The sequence below is a fragment of the Acinonyx jubatus genome, chromosome C2, assembly GCF_027475565.1.
Source record: "Acinonyx jubatus isolate Ajub_Pintada_27869175 chromosome C2, VMU_Ajub_asm_v1.0, whole genome shotgun sequence".
NCBI classification, from domain to species: Eukaryota; Metazoa; Chordata; class Mammalia; order Carnivora; family Felidae; genus Acinonyx; species Acinonyx jubatus.
Genome location: NC_069384.1, coordinates 30397732 through 30417355, shown reverse-complemented (window position 1 = coordinate 30417355; position 19624 = coordinate 30397732). Strand labels below are relative to the sequence as shown.

Genomic DNA, 19624 nt, shown 5'->3' with positions numbered 1-19624 from the left:
CACCTGCCAAGCGACATCTGGGCAGCGTGACATTCAGAGCAGAGATATCCCTTATAGCAGTTTGGCCAGTCTGAATTTCCCCTCCTTTCATTAGGAGAACAGCAGGTCGGACCTCCATTGTAACCTCCGAAAATCTGGCATGCCTGGCTCTCCAAATGTCACCTATCTATCTGTGTGTGCATTTCTTCTGCTGGCAGGATGAAAAGCCTGGAGAAATGACTTGGCCCTATCAGATTGCAGGATGCTGGGTTTCTTTAGCAAATAAGGGCCATGTCTATTTTAGGATAAACATTCAAAAAAGTAGTTCAGACCAGGAATATACCATATACCTCAAGAGCCTTTGCTTTGTCTAGCTACCTTGACTTTCCTATTCTTTTATATTCCAACAATGACAACTTTGTTTCCTAAGTATATCTAAAGGCAACACACACAACACACACACAAAACAAACATATGCACATACAGTGCATTATATCTATGCATATATATATATATATATATATATATATATATATATATACATATAAATTGGTTAAGCTATTTGAAATCAAAATTAGGTAGATTCTGCTAGTCTGTTATGTAAATCATCTGTTACAAATGTGGATTAGGTCAAACCAACTGCCTTTGGTGTCCTATAATGAGACCCACTTCAGCACTCTGCTCCTTTTTGGGCAAAGTCTCTAGGTTAATTGTCATTCTACAAATAAATACAAATTCCCTGGCCTGAAAATAGCTCCAGAGAGACAACTGAGTGACTTTTAGGGCTTTTCTTCTCTTTTCTCTTGCGACACATCCTTTAACACGGTTTTCCATCTTAATGAAGTCATGGCCCTTTTAGACATTAGAGAAACTTGTCTCCTTATTGAAGGAACAGTAAGAAAGAATTCAGCACAAATTGCTCACTCTCAGCTTATAAGCTGATTAATTTACTGCCTTTGCTGCTAAGGAAATGTGTTCCATTTTAGCATGGTGAACTGCACATTTTTGGTTCTCTTGTCTCACTGGCAAGAGAGGTGTGATTTATATGCATAGGATTTGCTTCTGAATGGGCTGAGAGAAGAGTGCATTTGATGTGACATTCAGGCAGGGGGATGGGAAGGGGTTAACACCGTGGTTCCCTTTTGCAGGTAAATCCTCCTGGGAAAGCAAGCTGGTGACACATTTATATTCTAAATACAGAACAGCTGCCTATTTATGCAATGTTAAGACATGCAAAAATATGGTAACAGAGTGGTGAGCACCCCTACAATATCCAGTACTGGCAACAAATGGTGTTTTGGCAGGCCCTCAATCTGTTCCAAAATGACACATCTGGCCAGTTGAAGGACCTTCTCTAGAACTGGTCCCCTAACAAATGACACGCCAAAAAGCCTCTGCTCAGATGGTACTTAAGGCCATTGCAAATCATTCAGAAACACAGTGTTACATCAATTTGCAACAAGCCAAATTAAGAAAGGAAAAAAAAAGGTCCTTTGATATGGAGGACAAAAAGGAGAAAAATATCATAACAAACTAAGGACTGCTACTCTTAAACAATGTAACATGTGTTTATGGCGTTCACAAAAAGAAAATGACTCCAATTTGCAAATGAAGCCAAGAAATCTAACATCAACTGTAATTTTAGGCTTTCAGGCTATTCACCCAGAGAGTAGGGTGATATAATAGTATAATTGGTACTGTACCCTCTTCAACTTGTAAAATGCTCTTTGGGTTTTTGGAGCATCCAGTTAATTCATTTTTTGCTTAGGGATACCATTTCTTTTACCTTAAACCTTTGGGGTAATAAAATGTGTTTCTTCTCTGTCTCAATAAAACATTCAAAAGAAACACATTCTTTACACCAGGTCCTAGCACAGAATGTACAAAACTTACTCTTAGGGAAAAGTGAAGTCATTTTTACTCTTCTCACACCGTACCAAAGGTTAAGTATGTTCTGATATTTGCTTACATGTTTCCGAGGTTTTGATATCCATTCATTAATATTAGCAAAATAAAATGAAATAATATTTATTATTTCCAATTTTTATGCTAGCTATTCATTTCTGTCTGGGATTTTGCCCTACACTTTATTGCAGGTGATAAAGAAAAGAAAGTGTTCGTTGCAGTAAAGAATTCATGCATGTGAGGTGAAAGGAAGTAAAATGGTCTTGTAAATGTAGGAAAGCAAAGCAAATCCAAATTAACTTTATATTTTTTTTCTCTTTAAGCCCCTATTGTGGAAAGAATTGAGGGCTACATTTTTGATGTGGCTTGACAAATAAGCCAAAGCAAGGGCACACAGCAATATGTGTAATAACTAAAGCTCCAAACAGTTCTTTATGTAGAGTGAAACAAAATAAAGTAAATAAACCTGATTAAATGAGAAAATAATCTGGTTACAATGACAAAAGCTTAGTGGATAGTGATAAATTATGCTTTAAAGAAAAAAAAAAGATACAAATAGGTACAGTTTTGATATAGCATTTGTTTGTGGAGCTAAATTTAGATACAAAGGTTCAAATCCCCTGGACTGTTGGGGGGGGGTGTCTAATTGGCTAGAACCCAAATATTCATTTCTGTATATGAGCTGAAAACCATAAATGAGAGTACACCCAGCTACTCATAATCTGGGTTAGATTTGCATTCCTTTACATTGACATGCACTGTGACTTAGGAAGTTATTCTGGAAGATCAGAAAGTTTTGAATTACTGTGTGTTTGATAAAATATAGTTTTTAGTCATGACATAAAGATTTGCAACAAATTAATTCAATTCTCCAGGAACATAATAAACACAACAAGGGACTTGGCACTGTCCTATAAAATGGTGAAGAAATACGAAACAAGCATGACATGATAATGCCTGTGGTAGACTTTTTCTTTAATATCCCTCCCTCCTGGCATTTATTTTCATGTGTAATCCCCTTGCCCGTTCTGTGGGCTGGACCTAGTGACTTGCCTTTAATGAATAGGTTATTGTAAACTTATGGAATGTCATCTCCAATATTGGGTTATAAGTGATGATAACTTTCATCTTTCTTACTTTCTCTAGCTCTTTTCTCTGTCACTCCCTTTCTTCCTTCATGGAATTCCTTGATCATGTAAGATACCTTTTTGCTCAAAGAAGAGGTCCATTTGACAACAATCTAAAGGCAGCTTCTAGGCAACAGCAAGCAAGGAACTGAGGCTTTCAGTCCAACAAGCTTCCTCAATCGAGCTTTCACATGATAACACAGCCCTAACCAACACCTCACTGCAGATTTGTGAGAGATCCTTAGAGCACACGACTAAGATAACTCATATCTGGGTTCCTGATCCACAGATGGAGAATAAATATATGTTATTTTAAGTCACTGAGTCTTGTAGTTTGTTGCACAAAAATAGGTAACTAATATAATGGCCTGAAAGAGTTTTAGATCTAGATGTGCCTTTACAGCTTATATCTTTGGCTCCTGTTTCCTCATACCACCTTCTTTCACTCACCAGGTCCTCTCCCTTCTGTCCTAAATCAACAGCTGTCAAGAATTTTAAAGACATATATTTTATATCTTTATATGTTTTATAAAGTATTTTACATTTTATGTATTTTTTTTACATTTTTATTTTCTATTTTGTCAACATAGACAAGGCAAATCATGACTCAGGCATTTCCATCTTAGTTTATTAAGATAAACTAGCAATGACAATGAGATGAGGCTACATAATTAAGAGACCAAAAGATGTATTTCTGAATTACAATGTATGCATGCTTCTAAGTAGTTATTAGAAATACAGAGCCTAGAGAAATTACTGATGAAAGTGTTCATACACACCATTGGATAAAAAACATCACCCGCAACAAACTAAATTGATCATGAGAAAGGTAATCTAAAAAGAAATTATAATTAAAAGCATTGTTAGCAGCAGTAGAAACTGATAGCAGCTCGGAGCAATACTGATAACAAGGTTTCTTTGCCAGCAGGGTTTCTCTCTGTATGTGCCCAGAAACTGTCACAGCTGTGTGGCTCAAGAGTTCTCGGTAGAAAACATACAGAGGAACGTCTAATTATCAATGTACATTAGCATATGGTGGTCTGTTGGGTTGATAATCTCCCCCAGATAGCCCTTTGTTTCTTTACTTTTTCCTGTTCCTCCCTTCAAATGTATACCGTTCCTTCAGGGTCAGCCTCTGACTTAGTCAACTGAAAAGTTTTTCCTTCTATTCTCACACTGGACTAGGTAAGCCTCCAATAGGCTCCCATCTTGCAGGGCATCAGAAGAGCTCATCGAGTGTTCTTGATAGGTTGAATCGATGAACTCCTCTTCGAGAGGTGTGTTGTAGTCTTTTCCTTATTACATTAAACAAACCAAAATATTTTAACTTGATTTTAAAATGTTGTTTAGGAAGAACAGTTGAAGCTGGGTGGATTTAAGAGACAGAATACTCGAATTGCCTACCAATAAGCCGAGAAATATCTAAAATGAAATCCAGTCAGTTCAAGGTCAGAAGTCAATCCATCAAAGACACAACAGATTTATGTCAACTAGTAAAACTGTTAGAACAAATTATACTATCGGTATTATAATGGACTAGAAAAAATATGCTAGCTATTCCTACAGCTGGTGTATATTGTTTCCTTATTTCTACCACTACCACTACCAGCCCCACCACTGCCTATATCATCACAGGGAATGGGCAGGTGTAATGCCAACCAGACTGAAGCTTAGGTCTTCTACCTCTGAGGAAAGAACACTATCTCTTCCTGCTGTACTAAATGGCTGCTGTTGACAGCCAGGCTGTGACCCCAGGGGGAGCTCCAGTCTGAGGATGAAAAGGAGGCCACGCACTTGAAAACATCTGGGTTCTTGAGGACCTATCTGGATAAATAAATCCTGAAGACTGGGCTAAATCTGGGCTTTCTAGTTACATGATCTAAACAACCTTTCTTTCATATTTAGACCAGTTTAAATTGACCTGCCCCCTTTCAACTGAAAGGACCCCACTGACAAGCTATAGTAATTCTGTATTTTTCTGAAGTTTCAATGACTCAAAGACCAAATACACTGAAAGAGGAATCATCATTCACAACAAACTATTTTATTATACTTGGTATGATCAAACAAAATATAGTCAGAACAGACAGGCTAGCCACCAGCTAAATAGATGATAAAATCTGATATCTAGGGGACAAGTCATAAGTGGTTTCTTCTGCACAGAAGGGGAATGAGAAAGAAAGGACTCAGTGGGGAGACGTCCTGCTACTGCTGTGCAAGCTGACACTCTGGCACTTTGGCACCCCTGCAGCATGCTGACAATTCCAAACTGAGACGCTCTCACCCTCCCACCCCCGCCCCCGTCTCTACTAAGACTCCCTGTGCAAGCACATTCAGTCGGCAAACGATCCTGATAAACCAGTGATATGAATTGGAGCATGCTGAATAAACAAGGATGCCCTGTGACTTGTTCATTTTCAAGTTCTAGCATTTTGTGAAGCCTGGTAATTCTGCAGGGAATAAAACACACACACACACAATTCACAAGAGGAATGGCCAGCCCCAGATTTCTTAGCTAAGCCTTTCTTCTTCCCCCCCGCCTTTTTTTTTAGCTCTGTTCTGTCCTCACCAGCAATATAATTTGAAGTCCTGCTAAGAGTGCCAAGTCTTCCTTAATGTTTTCCATTAATGTTTAAAACTTGCTGAAGGATTCTTAGAAATTGCATGGAAACGTCTTGCTCTCTGTAATTTGTATCCGTAACCTCTGTAATGCATATGTTCTCCTTGGGGACCAAGTGTTGAGATCATTCATAAACTCTTGGATCACATGTGGCACTGCAAACTGGTGACATCTGACCACAGCAGACTCAAGGCCTGCCTCTGGCAATCATTTCCTTTGGTTTGAGTTAAGGAGCCGGCAGTTGGCATACCTTCAACACTTGGAAGTCCTATTTTTGGCAAAGCCTAGCATCTGATATTTGACAGGGATCTGCAAACTCTATCCATTAGCTTAGGAGGAAGTTGTGGATTGAAGCTAATTAATGTTTAATCAACTCCCCTTTTTTTCTTCCTTAAAGTGCCATCGTGCACAAAATGTTCATGTGGGAATGATGCCTCCAGAATCACAGAGAGCTCAAAGGGATGAGAGCATCTTGGAGATGTGCCCAAATATAGTATGTGAGGAGGAGGATGGTGTCTAGGACAGCAGGTATCAGTCTAAACACGTTCAAGGCAATGCCTTCCTATATTCAGAAGAAAAACCTCCCCTGGATACCCTCAAAATATTCTGCTCTGATTCCCAAACAACTTCCTTCTAGCACCTGCTCCATTTAGGGGTAATTCCAATCTTGGTTACAGAGATGCCTACAACTCTGGGTAATGAAAAAAATAGCACATTGAATTTAAAATTCAGAACTACAGAGACTAGCATTTTTTTTAAGTATTATGTAATGTTTTTCAGAATGGTAACAAGGGGAAATACCAGATTATGTGAAGCTTACAATACTGCGTCCCATTTTCTCTAGATCTAGGTTTGAGTATAAACAAACAAACAAACATACAAATAATCACAACATCTTTATAGGATTTATATTTACAGGCTGATTACAAATAGCCATCTGTCTGCTTCTAGCTTTTCAATCTGTTTCATTTCCCATGAGCCTCAAGTCTTCAGCCAAAGCAGTTAGGCTCTTAGGTACCAGGAAGGCTTGTGACAACTGCTTTGTACATCGCTCTTTTTGCCCATTACCTCCCATTACTTCCTCTCTTTTCTCTTCCTGTTCATTTAATCCTCACTATTAGACCAAATAAAATAAAAGCTTGAGAGTACTGAATATCATATATGCAGATATGTTAAAAAAAGGAATTCAATACATTTATTTAAGGACACATTTAAATTTAAAATAAACATGAGTATAAGTTTAAATTCTAACTTCCGGATTCATTACTGCTGTACAGCTACATCTGTCAATTTGAATAAAGGAATAAAGAGTGCTATCAAGTAAATATTAATGTGCTGCTCCATTGTGGATCCCCATAGATTACCACCCTCCTCCTGCCTTGTTAGTGCTTATCTGAAGGCATTAGTTTTTACAGCATTCCAACACTGCATAGTTCACAGAGGTACACAATCTCAACAGCATCTTCCTGTCATTCCACCCTGTCCCGGTATTAACGGGTTATTACTCCAATATTTCTCTCCCATGGTGTATTCTGATGTGCATGATCAACATGAATTACAATGCCAAGTAACTGCCAGATGTCATGAGTTATAAACTCAATAGTCTAAGGATTATTACACATTAGGGCACCCTACAGTGCAAGGGTGTCCTGGAATTTATGTGTTATTTATTACCTATTGGCAGGGTCTCAAAGTAATCTCACCCCTGCTGATGAAATGAGGGTTGGAAGGAGAAGAAGGTCAAGGTCAACCTTCCTTGTCGAGAATGCCAGTTACTTCTAAACTACTGTTGCTTTATCTTTTTTCCCCTCTACCTGAAACTCAGTGAAATCTCTGAATAAAAGAAATATATATTATAATGCGTTTTTGGACCTTCAACTTAATTATGTTGATTTCACAATTTTCATCATGTTTCTTATTTTAACAACACATTTCACAACCATAACCAGTAGAGGTCCGATTTGGAAGGTAACCATTACACCATTATAATCCGTAAATCTGAAAATGACCACTTTGAAATCACATTATTTTCTTGTTTTACACAGGAACATAGATCAACTACATGAGATTTATTTACATTTTTAATGCAACAATGAAAGCATTTTTTTAAAAAAGTTTGTGTCCCACATGCCTGTGGACTCTTCAGTCTTTCCCATCCAATATTAAGATTTGCATATGTCTCTACCACAAAATATGGCCATTATTCTAACCTGTCATGAATTTTGCTGAGCTCTATCATTTCTCTATTCTATCCCAAAGACCCAGTAACCTTCTTTACTTTTGCCACCAAGTGAATTCTGAATGCTGCAGTTAACATTCAGTAATCTCATTACCTATCTAACATAAATCTTCAAAAGCATCACCATGTTTTGACAGCTGAGCAGGAGAAGAAGCAAGGAACATACATACCCAGGCACTTTTTATGAATGCAAATGTGCTAAAGACCACACTTAAATGATTTCAGAAAACTCGTATAACACCATTGACAACAACTGGAAACAATGTGCTTGACAATTTTTGTTTACCTATGAGAAGCACAATTTCACTTATTCCTGATGCTAAGTCCACAACCCAACTCCACTCCACCCACTGTCATATACTCGATGAAAACAAGCTGACACCAAGAAAACCCAAAAAACAAACAAACAAACAAAAAACCAAATATCATGTTAGGGTAAGGAATACTGACTTCTCATGATGAAAATTTATTGTAGGTGTATTTTCCTGAAAAGTGTTTAAATATTTATTTCAACATTCATGTATACTTTAATCAAAACTTCATATCTAATATGAAACTAGAAAGATGTCATCTTAAGCATGGAAGTTTTTTAAAAAATCCCTCTCTTCCTCTGACATATCCTCAAGTCATCCTTGGCCGTCCACAGAGTACATGGTCAGCCATAAGGGAATAAATCCAATTGTCTTCTGAGTCTCTGGCTATATTTTTATTCTCTAGGCTCCACTGTTATTGTGAGGACAAGGTAAGTAATACTTTTCATTCCTAAATTAAGACGAAGAGTAAACAGAGCCACTTCCTGCTTGGAGAGGTGCCAACTCCCTACATAGAGATAACTGCCTCATTGCATCTGATTGTTTTAGCTTCTGCACCTGAAAGGATACCAAAACTTGATAAGAGTTATCAGAATCCATCAAACCTTCATTATTTTGTCCTAATCAAGGCCATTTGTGATACTACTAAAATTAACAAAGTATTATAATCCCAAATTTTGGCCATTTTTAATCACAAAATATCAACTGCTTCACCCCACTCATCCGCAAAACTGTCTATAAATGGTCAAATTAGAGACATTTTCTTGATGTTTTCAACAAGCAGTCAAATTATAACTCTTCTGAATGTAGGGCAACATGTCTAAAATGTGAGCAACAAAAGGAAAATCTGAAGTTGTCAAATGGGATAAATTTCAAAATAAATTAGTAGCTCCCAAATAATCAGATGTTACATATATTTATCCAATGATGTCTGAAACACGTGTTTAATACTACTCCTGGCATGTTTCTCCCCACATTTACTTAAAAGAAATAGCTTTGCTTCAGTAAGTTTCCATGAAAAATGGCTTCAATATATCATGAGGATGTTGTCAGTTGACAAAAGTACCAGGTATGGAATTTGGACAAAAATATCTCTCACTTTCCTACTAATATCCCAAGTAGCCACCAAAAATTTTGTTCATTTCTTGTGAAATCTAAAATCTTCAACTTTACCTATAAGTTGGATCACCATACTAAGCACTTTGGAAAACAAAAGGAAGCATTCTTCAGAATGATGCCAGGGCAGTTCCAGCAAATCCAGGTAGGGCACTCACCGGCCCCGTCTTTAAGTCTATGTAGTTTACCCTCTAAAACTCTACTATCTCGTCCTTGCCACTCAATCATAATACTCAACCCACACTGGCCTTTCCTGGAACACAATGAGCTCCTTTCTGTCATTGGGCCTTCACGCTGTTGGTTTTCTCTTCCTGAAATGCATCTTACTTCCTGTCCACCATTTGCTCAGGTGCTTTCATGGGAACTGGAACTTGCATTTAATTTATGTTTATGAAAATACTACTATTTGTTAAGGAAGCAATATGGCATTGTGGTTAAAATAATGGATTTAGTCAAAGGATTGGGTTTGACTCAGCTCTGCCACTTTATTAACCAGATGGTCTTATACAATCTGAGCTTCTTCATCTATATAAAATGGAGATAATAAAGCTTTTGTCTTTGGCTTGTTACAAAGAATTAAAAAAGTGGGGCGCCTGGGTGGCTCAGTCAGTTAAGCATCTGATTCTGGCTCAGGTCATGATCTCATGGTTCCTAAGTTCTAGCCCTATGTCAGGCTCTGTGCTGACAGTGTGGAGCCTAGAGCCTGCTTCAGATTCTGTGTCTCCCTCTCTCTTTGCCCCTCCCCTTGCTCATTCTGTCTCTCTCTCTTTCTCTCAAAAGTAAAAAAAAGAAAAAAACATTAAAAAATTAAAAAGAATTAAAAAGCAATCTTTCTAAAGCACAATGTGACATAAAGAAAGCACTTCATAAATGAGAATTGTGTTTGCTGTTGGGAAATAGAAATGCCAGTAAATAAAAAGGGCTTTACAATTCTATTTTTGTATCTAATTTTACATGAGTTCAATGGCTGTCAGTTTTTAATTCCTCTGTCAAGAAGTTAATAATATTCAAGAACAATACAATGTGTATAAAATATTTCCTACTTTAAAGTCTTGATAGACTGTCAAACTCTATGCAATTGCTAGTAGATAATGATAATTATTGGAGTGAGTACTATAGGAGTTGAGATTTATATATAATAGTATAATTCTAAGTCAAACATATTTAGATATTACTTATGTTATGTTATAAAGTATTAACAGGACAATAAAATATCATTGATTCCTCCCAATCAAAAAGTTAAAGTTTGGCCAGTTTTACCCAGTTTATTTAAAAAAAAAAACAACAAAATTTAATGTTAATTTTTTTTGGGAAAGAGAGAGAGAGAGCACCAGCAGGGGAGGAACAGAGAGAGAGGGAGACACAGAATCCGAGGTAGGCTCCAGACTGTCAGCACAGAACTCCTCTCAGGGATTGAACCCAAGAACCAAAAGGTTATGACCTGCGCCGAAGTCAGCCACCTAACTGACTGAGCCACCCAGGTGCCTCTTGCTCAGTTCATTTCTAAACGGTGATTTTAACATAACATTTAATTTTGCTTTAGTGGATATAGGATAAATTAGAGATTCTTCACTTTCCAATCACTTCTAGTAACTACATCTTTTTGATAACAGAAGAGTTTTTCAAATCATTCACTTCTTTTAATTTTTTATTTTAAGTAATCTCTACACCCAATGTGGGGCTCAAACTCACAACCCCAAGATCAAGAATCACATGCTCCACTAACTGAGCCAGCCAGGTGCCCTTCACTTCTTCATTTACTAAATAGGTACCGCATATTTTGTTGTTACAATGTAACACATTTAGAAGTATGAGACACTTCAAGCCTAGATCTTGACTTCAGAGCACTAAAGAGATTTATGAGGGTTACCATAGAGAACTCAAAACTACAATCTGAAAGAAAAGGAAAAAAAAAAGCATCCAGTAACAGAGAACTACATTGAAAGGTGCATCAAAAATGCTTTAAAGTCCAATGGAGAGGGGCACCTGGGTGGCTCAGTCGGTTAAGCATCCGACTTCGCTCAGGTCATGATCTTGCGGTCCGTGAGTTTCAGCCCCGCGTCAGGCTCTGTGCTGACAGCTCAGAGCCTGGAGCCTGCTTCAGATTCTGTGTCTCCCTCTCTCTCTGACCCTCCCCCATTCATGCTGTCTCTCCCTGTCTCAAAAATAAAATAAACATTAAAAAAAAATTTAAAAAAAAAGTCCAATGGAGAGAAATATGGCATTCAACAAAGAAGGCATTTTAGAGGAGCCAACTTCAGAGTTGGGTTTGGAATATACAGCATATGCTTTAATTAATTACAAAAAGAAAAGAATCACGCTGGAATGTGCTTGCATGGGCATAAAACAATCTCCGGAAGAAAACCTAAGAAACCAATAATAACAAACGTCTTTGTGGAGAAAAAACTGGGAAGTAAAAGACAGAAAGGGAAGGCTTCACTATATCCATCTTATATTTTTTTGATTTTACAACCTTGTGAATGCAGTAATTGTTTATTAATATTTATATTAAACAATGTATGAATAAAAATAAAATCGACTCTTAGTGTTTTACAAGTGTACGCTCTATCCCAATAGATTCAACAGAGTTGTAGACAGGGTATGGAAACCTGGGTTTTCCCTAGTCACTCAGTGACACAGATAGCAGGTTTACAGAAGAATGGCGATTTGAAATATAAATGTCAAGAGAATATCTGTAGGTTGATGATAAGCGTGAGATCAAAATATATAACTTGATTAATTAGCTTTTTTCTAAAATGGAATAAAAATTCAGAAAACTTGAATATTGAGACGGCCTCTCTTCATGGATGGTCAACTGGAGCCTTACTATGAGCTTTGTACAAGAGATACGGAGGTGAGTAAGATGACACTTTTTTTTTTAAGTTTTTATTTAAATCCTAGTTAGTTAATATATATGGTAAAATTGGTTTCAGGTGTAGAGTTCACTGATTCATCACTTACACGTTTAACACTCATCACTTACACGTTTAACACAGTGCTCATAACAACAAGTGCCCTCCTTAATACCCATCACCCCTTTAGCCCATCCATCCACCTCTCTCCAGCAACTCTCATCTCGTTCGCTGTATTTTAAGAGTCTCTTATGTTTGCTTCCCTCAGATGACAACCTTTTGATGCACACCTAGGCCTCGTAGTGCCTGAAGAGAGGATTGGATAAAAGGCAAGGAGGATATGGAGGAAGGAGTAAGTAACGGTGACTATGTTTTAGTTGAGAGAGCCTTGAAACCATCACCTGTTAACTGTCTTCACAGAATGCATCAAAACCAAAATATCATTTATTTTAAAAAAATTTTTAACAGTTAATTTTTTTGAGAGAGAGAGAATGTGAGCAGGGGAGGGGCAAAGAGAGAGGGAGACACAGAATCTGAAGCAAGCTCCAGGCTCTGAGCTGTCAGCACAGAGCTCGACACGGGGCTCGAATTCACAAAACCGTGAGATCATGACCTGAGCTGAAGTCAGACACTTACCCGAGTGAGCCACCCAGGTACCCCCAAAATATCATTTATTTACAAAAAGTTCTTCATCTCTCCCAAATGGTAAGTTGTGAGTCTATAAACCCGTTTTAAATATGTGAATCAAGAAAATTATAAATGATTCATTCTTTAACAATAAAATCTTGTCTCCAATTGAAGGTAGCTCTTCATGGAGTTTTCTTTATTGCAAATGTGAAAAAAAAATCATTTAAGTTAATAAACATTTTGATTTGTTATCTTAGATATGTCTATGCCTTATATATTTCATGTGATTTGCATATATAAAAACATCATTAGCTTTTTATTTTAAAAGTGAGGAACCAGGATACATGTATGTACAGATTAAGTATAATGATATTATTCAATCTTTTAATATAATTTTTCTTGTAGGCTGATAGTTGGTGGTATATCATAAAATGCATTATATTACATCTTAAACAATATAATTAACTATTGAGGAAACTTTCTCTATCCAGTAAATTCAACTTTGTCTAATCCTCGGGTTTATGATAATGTCAGCTCATTAAAATGTTAGTTAAAACTCATTAAAACGCACACTCAGAGGTAACAGCTTCATTACTGTAATATGAGGTAAAGAAAAAGAGAATACTTTATTATCATTTAATTGTTTTCAGAATTGAATATATTTGCATAATAAAAAGGTTCATTGTATATTTTCAATAGTCTTCAAATATTAAGCAGCCCAATAACTTAAAAATGCATTTTCTAAAAATGATTTTGTTACTGCAGAATTCTTCTTGTTCTTTTTCATTTAGAAAAAGTTGGCATATTAGAGGTAGGAAATGATTTGAAATAATATAAAATATGTTACCATAGTCTATTTCTCTTTCAATGTTTATAATGTTTAGATGAATAGGATTTCCATATGATAGTGGATGGCTTAATCAAATGTTGCAATTAATTGCCTTCACTAGATATGTCAGTAATTTGTAAGAATGAAAAGTCAGGTAGAAATTACATTGGAAATTAGCTATATCTCCAATGCAGATGTAATTATTTCATGTTCCTCTCCCATAGTAGCTTAGCCATAGTAAATACTTGATAATAGTGTTGAAAGTTAAGATGTGGAAAATTCATATGAGTGATTTTTTTTGTATTTTTCCCTAAATCTGACATGATAAAGCCATTACCATTAAAGAACTGCCTAAGATAGATCTAATTTTATTATATATTTCCTATCTTGCATCCTAAGATACTCTCCTAATTTTCCTCCCACTAGCCAACACTCTTGCATGTACTTTGCGAGAAACTTCCTGTTCTTAAAGCATAGTCACTACTACTCAAAAATGGAGTGCCCTCAGAAACACATTTTTCCAAGTGACCCTCTGACAATCCTGCCTCCATGGTGATGACTCTAAAGTGAATGCCTCTAGCCTTGAGCCCTTTGGAGCTCCAGACTTGCTTGCTTGACATTGCCACTTGAGTGCCTAAAAGTATCTCGAATTTAATGTGACCAAAATTGAATTCTTGACTTTTGTCACACAAATCTTCATTTCCCCAGTCTTCAGTGTCTTTGTATATAGTGCCGTCATATACAAGCTGCTCAAGGAGTTATTAGTTTTCCTCCATTTTTGTCCATCGTGGACACACACACACATACACACACATACAATCTTGGCCATCAGTAAGGCCCAATGATTGAAACTTCCCCAGAATTGATTTTCTTTACCTCCACTGCTGTCATTGGTTTGAGTCACTATTATCTCACCAGGAACAGTGAAGGTGACTCTTAACAATATTACTTTAGTCTTACCCCTCTTATAATCAACTCTCCACACAGCAGAGTAATCTCATTAAAATCATAAGATAAAGCTTGTCATCCTAAAAATTTTCCAAAGGACTCGTCACATTTACGAAAAGAAAAATCAAATCCTTACTCTGACCTACAAAGCATCTTAAGATCTGGCTCTCATCTACTACTATTCATGCCTCTTACTCCATTCTCCCCCAGCCAGTCTGGCTCTTTTCTTCTAGCAAGGCAAATGACTTCTTTAGGTCCTATTCATACACTATGGCTGTGAAATTTTCTTTTCCTAAGATTTCCTTTTAGCTCTCCTCTTTTTGTCCATCAAATCTCACTTTATATGTCAATTCTTTGGGTTCCCCTCTTAGGACTACCCAATCAAAAGAAGCAACAAGATCACACATATCACATCTTTCTGGTATTTTTCCCCTTGTATATCACATATCACTATGTGAAATTATTATAATTTGTTTATTTGTTCCTTATCTATCTGCCTTCAGTAGAATGTAAGCTAACTCCATGAAAGCAGGGACTAAGTTCATTTTGTTTTTTGTTGTATCCCCAGGGTCTAGAATGTTATTCTTGGCACAAAGTAAATGCAGAGTAAATATTTATTGAATGAATAGATGAGTCAAGGATTTCAATTCTCGCCATCAGCTAAACTGGATTGAGTTGATTATTACATATGCATCATTAGAAAGTTACTTAAAGTGACTTAATGATTTTACTGAATAAATGTACAGAGAGTTGTTTGTTCTTTATTTTAGTAAGTAATACAGTATGCTATGAGAGACATTATTGGGGACTCTCTTCCTTGAAATGCTAGTACTGTCTTATTTTCAAAGTTAAAAACTAACTCACAAATTTCAAATTATTCAGTCAGAAGAAAGAATCTCATGTCACTGCTTACCACATTTATAACAATTTCAAGTTCATGTTCTGAATGTTTATTTTAAAATATTTCAGTTTTCTGGTAGAGTGGGGTAAATCAAAGCCTAATAATTGACGTGATGTCCTGCCTAGAAGGTAAGTGGAAGCCTCATGATAACCCAGCATGGTAGGTAGGTTTATGAATGAAAAGACAGCTGTTTTCAAGATGCCAACTTCATCCAGTTAATAAGCTAGGATATGAAAATAAATCTTCTGTTTTTATTCTAGAGCCTACACTTAAAGATTATGGTGGTGCAAACTTAGGCATAACAGACATATTTTATAATTCCTGAACCTAATGATTAAATATACTAAAAATAATTTAACTTGGTAACTAAGATCTTCATTATAATCAGTTATTGTATCATGCTGTGAGATGGTGATTTCAAACATTAGGCTAAATCTATGTTTAACTCAAAATTCATACTGAAACTTGCTTCTTTGAATAAATCTCTAATATGAACTTGATTTTACACAATTGTTTTTTTTTTCAAAAAAACCCAAAAACCAAAAAACAAAAAAAAAAACAAAAAAAAAAACCAAAAACCCCCTGAAGAACAAAAGCGAATGGTGAGTGAATTGCTGATAAGTATTATACTGCTGTGTTTCTAATGGTAGGAAGTTTTTTTAATGGTATGCTCAAGACCTCAGAATTATAGTCTTCCTTTTTCTTCCTTCCTTCCTTCCTTCCTTCCTTCCTTCCTTCCTTCCTTCCTTCCTTCTTTCCTTCCTTCCTTCCTTCCTCCCTTTCCTTCCTTCCTTTTTTTTTGTGTTTTTGTTTTTGTTAATATGTAAGTCAATCTCTACTCAGCCTCAATCCTTTCTTCTCATTTTTAACAGAATATTAGGACAAATATGCAGCCATCTTAGAGATAGTTCCCTTCTCAGAGTGATATAATCATTATGAGGTTATAATTTTTCCAGTTAAAAGTATAGCTAGAATCTTGCTTTAACTATTCCTTACCCTCTGCAAGTTAGGCCCTGGTATCTCACAGGTTTTGGTGAAGGAAATCATTCCGTTTGAGTCCTGACATCATTACTTATTTGCTATGGGATTTAGGACAAGTTATTTACCCTTAATAAGCTTCTGCTTCATCATATGTAAAATGGGAATAATAGTAACTCACCCAGGATGGCAATGAGAATTAAGTGAAATTATTTTTGGCATTTAGCATATACCCGGCAAAGAGGAAGTTATAATATATACTCCCTTATAAGGTACATATATCCCCACAGTGATAATTACCTTGATTAGGTTAATGGATTTATAAAGAAATTGTAGGTGACACACAATAAAGTGGAAAATTCTCTATTATCACACAAATTTAATAATGTAATATTTAATGAGTAATGTTGAATAATATGTTGCATAAGCAAAATAATATTCGTTGGTCTAAATAATCAGTTTAAATATTTATGCTAATTTTTAGATGAAAAGTGACACTTTAATTTTGCTTTATATTAACTGAGAAAAGCATAATCATTTTCTTTTTGCATAGTCTTAGTAAAAAAAAAAAACATAGAAAATGTGGGTCAAGACTTTTAGCAAAGAAGGGATCACAACATGTACAAAGTAGGTGCAAAAAATGACTCTATAATGTCAAGCAACTTTTATATCTAATTCTAAGGGAACAATCATTTAGTCTTAACTTTAAATGTCTATATTTCAACACAAAAACATAGCTTCTTAATGCAGACTTTCACTATGCTCAAATTTATAAGACATTTTCTCTCTTCATATTTTTAATTGGTGAACACATGTGTTTTCATTATTTACTAGATTGGGTACCAGATCCTCAATATTATATTAACTATTGCTGATTAAAGATTAAAATTGATCATTTATTTCAAGATCACAAAAAGAAAAAAAAGTTGAAATAGTGAGAGGAAAAAACAAATCAAGTGCTTTAGTTCCTAGAGAACCAAAAATCACCTGTTCCTGAGAGTTCCATCTTCCACTCTCCAAATCCCTGCTAGTAAAAGAAAAGCAGTCCAGTACACCCCCTGACATCTTTAATTGACTTCCTAGAGAGCGTTATCAAGAGCTAGTCAAGCGGGGCTAATAGTGCCTGCAGATTGCTCACACATGGCAAAGCTGGGTGAGCTGGACTTTGAAAGGGCTAGAGGAAGAGTATAATCTCTCCTCCATGTGGGGGCAAGAACTAAGGGTTATCTGAAAAGCAACAAATAATCCTTCAGCACTCTTGAGACAGAGGAAAGATGTGTAATAGGAGCCAGGAAATTTGGTGCCTAAATGCAGACTCCGTGGAGATGCCTCCTATCCCCATATTTAGATTGTGCCCCTGAGTTGTTTTAGATGATGGGACCTGAATGTCAGCAAAAGACACCGGCCTCACTGAGTCTTCCTTTTGACAATTAACGTTGTGTCTTCTGAGAGCATATTCTACCTGGAAGAGCCGTGCTATGTTGAAATGAGGCAAAAACGATCTGGCAGAATCAAACAAACCCAGTCATCTCAGTTAAGTTTAAAAGATCATCCCCATAGGGAGGTCAGCACATATGGTGCCTAAGATCTCTGCTTGGAATGCTGCCTAGGCACATCGGGATAAAAAGAAGTCTGTTTGTTTTCTTTTCATGTTAGTTTTGCCACTGAATTTCTCGCTTCTGTACTCAGTATTTAATTGGAACAGAATGAAAGTCTTGTATGCATATCTCAGCACGTTGTATCTTTTAGCTTTTATTAAAACATCATATTTTCACGTGAATGTTTGCCCATCAGTTCCAAGACTGTCCGCTACTTCCTCTCTACCAAGCTAAGATTCTTTCCTTTGAAGCAGAGCCAACCCTTGACATATCTTCCACTGCCAACAAAACATAAACAATTATGCTTCATGTCTAAGGACAGCAACTTCTGTTCACTCTTAGGTTTAGATATTCAATGACTCTTTTCATTTGCTTGCTGTGTCTAACTATGAAAAAGTTCACATACAAGTGAAAACTACGAAATAGTTTTTAACATTATTGTTCTTTTCTAGCTGATATCCAGTTGAATTCTATTTCTTTGTAGTTCTACATAGAATGTGCTATGATATTATGCCATATTTTTACAGCAGGCTACTGAACAGTGTGCTCAGAATTCAAGGGGATATAGAGAAACTGATAGTATTTTCTGAATAATTCCTCTATCACTTTATTACAAGAAGACATGAACAGCCTTGATAATGTCTTTTTTATAAGAGGAAAGGAAATAAAGATTTACATCTATTTTGCAGATATGTTCCACATTCAAAGACACTTTATAGACAAAGTTCCTTAATTATCATTCACTTCCAAAGACCTTACTATAAAGTGAAATGTGAATATTGTTTTGCAAATGAGATCATATATATGATGATGGTATTTGATACTTATTAATGAATGATTTAAAAAGGAATATTGGCTATTGTCAACCACATTTTTTTAAAGAAAAAGAAGAAATATCTTTATTCTTCCTAACATTCAGATACACATGTTTTGTCTTATTTAACCATGTTCACAATGTCAGCTACTATAGGACTTTTTTTTAGTGTCATACTTTTTGAATGTTTCTGTACATTTGCCCCTAGTTAGTGTAACTTAAGAAAAGATTTTTCATTAATGATTGGAATTGCTCACACATTTTTCTTCAAGTTTTATTTGATGATTCTATATTATCTTCTCAAAGGTGCGAAAAAAAGTTTTTTACATTAATCAAATAACATACAAGCTTTGATAATTATAATGGCAATTCTATTCATTTTAAACTCAGTTAAATTGGTAGCTTTGGAGTCAGCATTATAGTTTCATTCTTCTATATTATCGAATAATAATTTTACCTTTTGAAGTTATAAGCCATAAAATGAAACAAACAAAAACAGACAAACAAAAACTACTTTAATCGTCAACAGTAAATTACTCAAGCAATTTCTCTTGCCATATCCTAGCATTAAGCCACACACTTGTGGAAAGGCAGACTAAATCACAGGTGCAGCATGGGTGTAGGAATGAGTGCGTTACAAGGCAAAGCTATGGTGCCCAACAAACTTAATTAGCAGCATGGCAACTCCCATTGCACATGGATGGTTATAAACAAATAATAACTAACATAAGTAATCAGAAAGGAAGAAAACAAAAAGAAAAGACAATGAGATAAAATTAG

General features: G+C 35.9%; 1 protein-coding gene across 17 annotated transcripts in view; it reads right to left on the bottom strand.

Annotated features, from left to right (window-relative positions):
- Nucleotides 1-19624, bottom strand: part of ROBO2 (roundabout guidance receptor 2) — a 601494-nt gene that overhangs the window by 180764 nt on the left and 401106 nt on the right. The gene's annotated exons all lie outside the window — the stretch shown is intronic.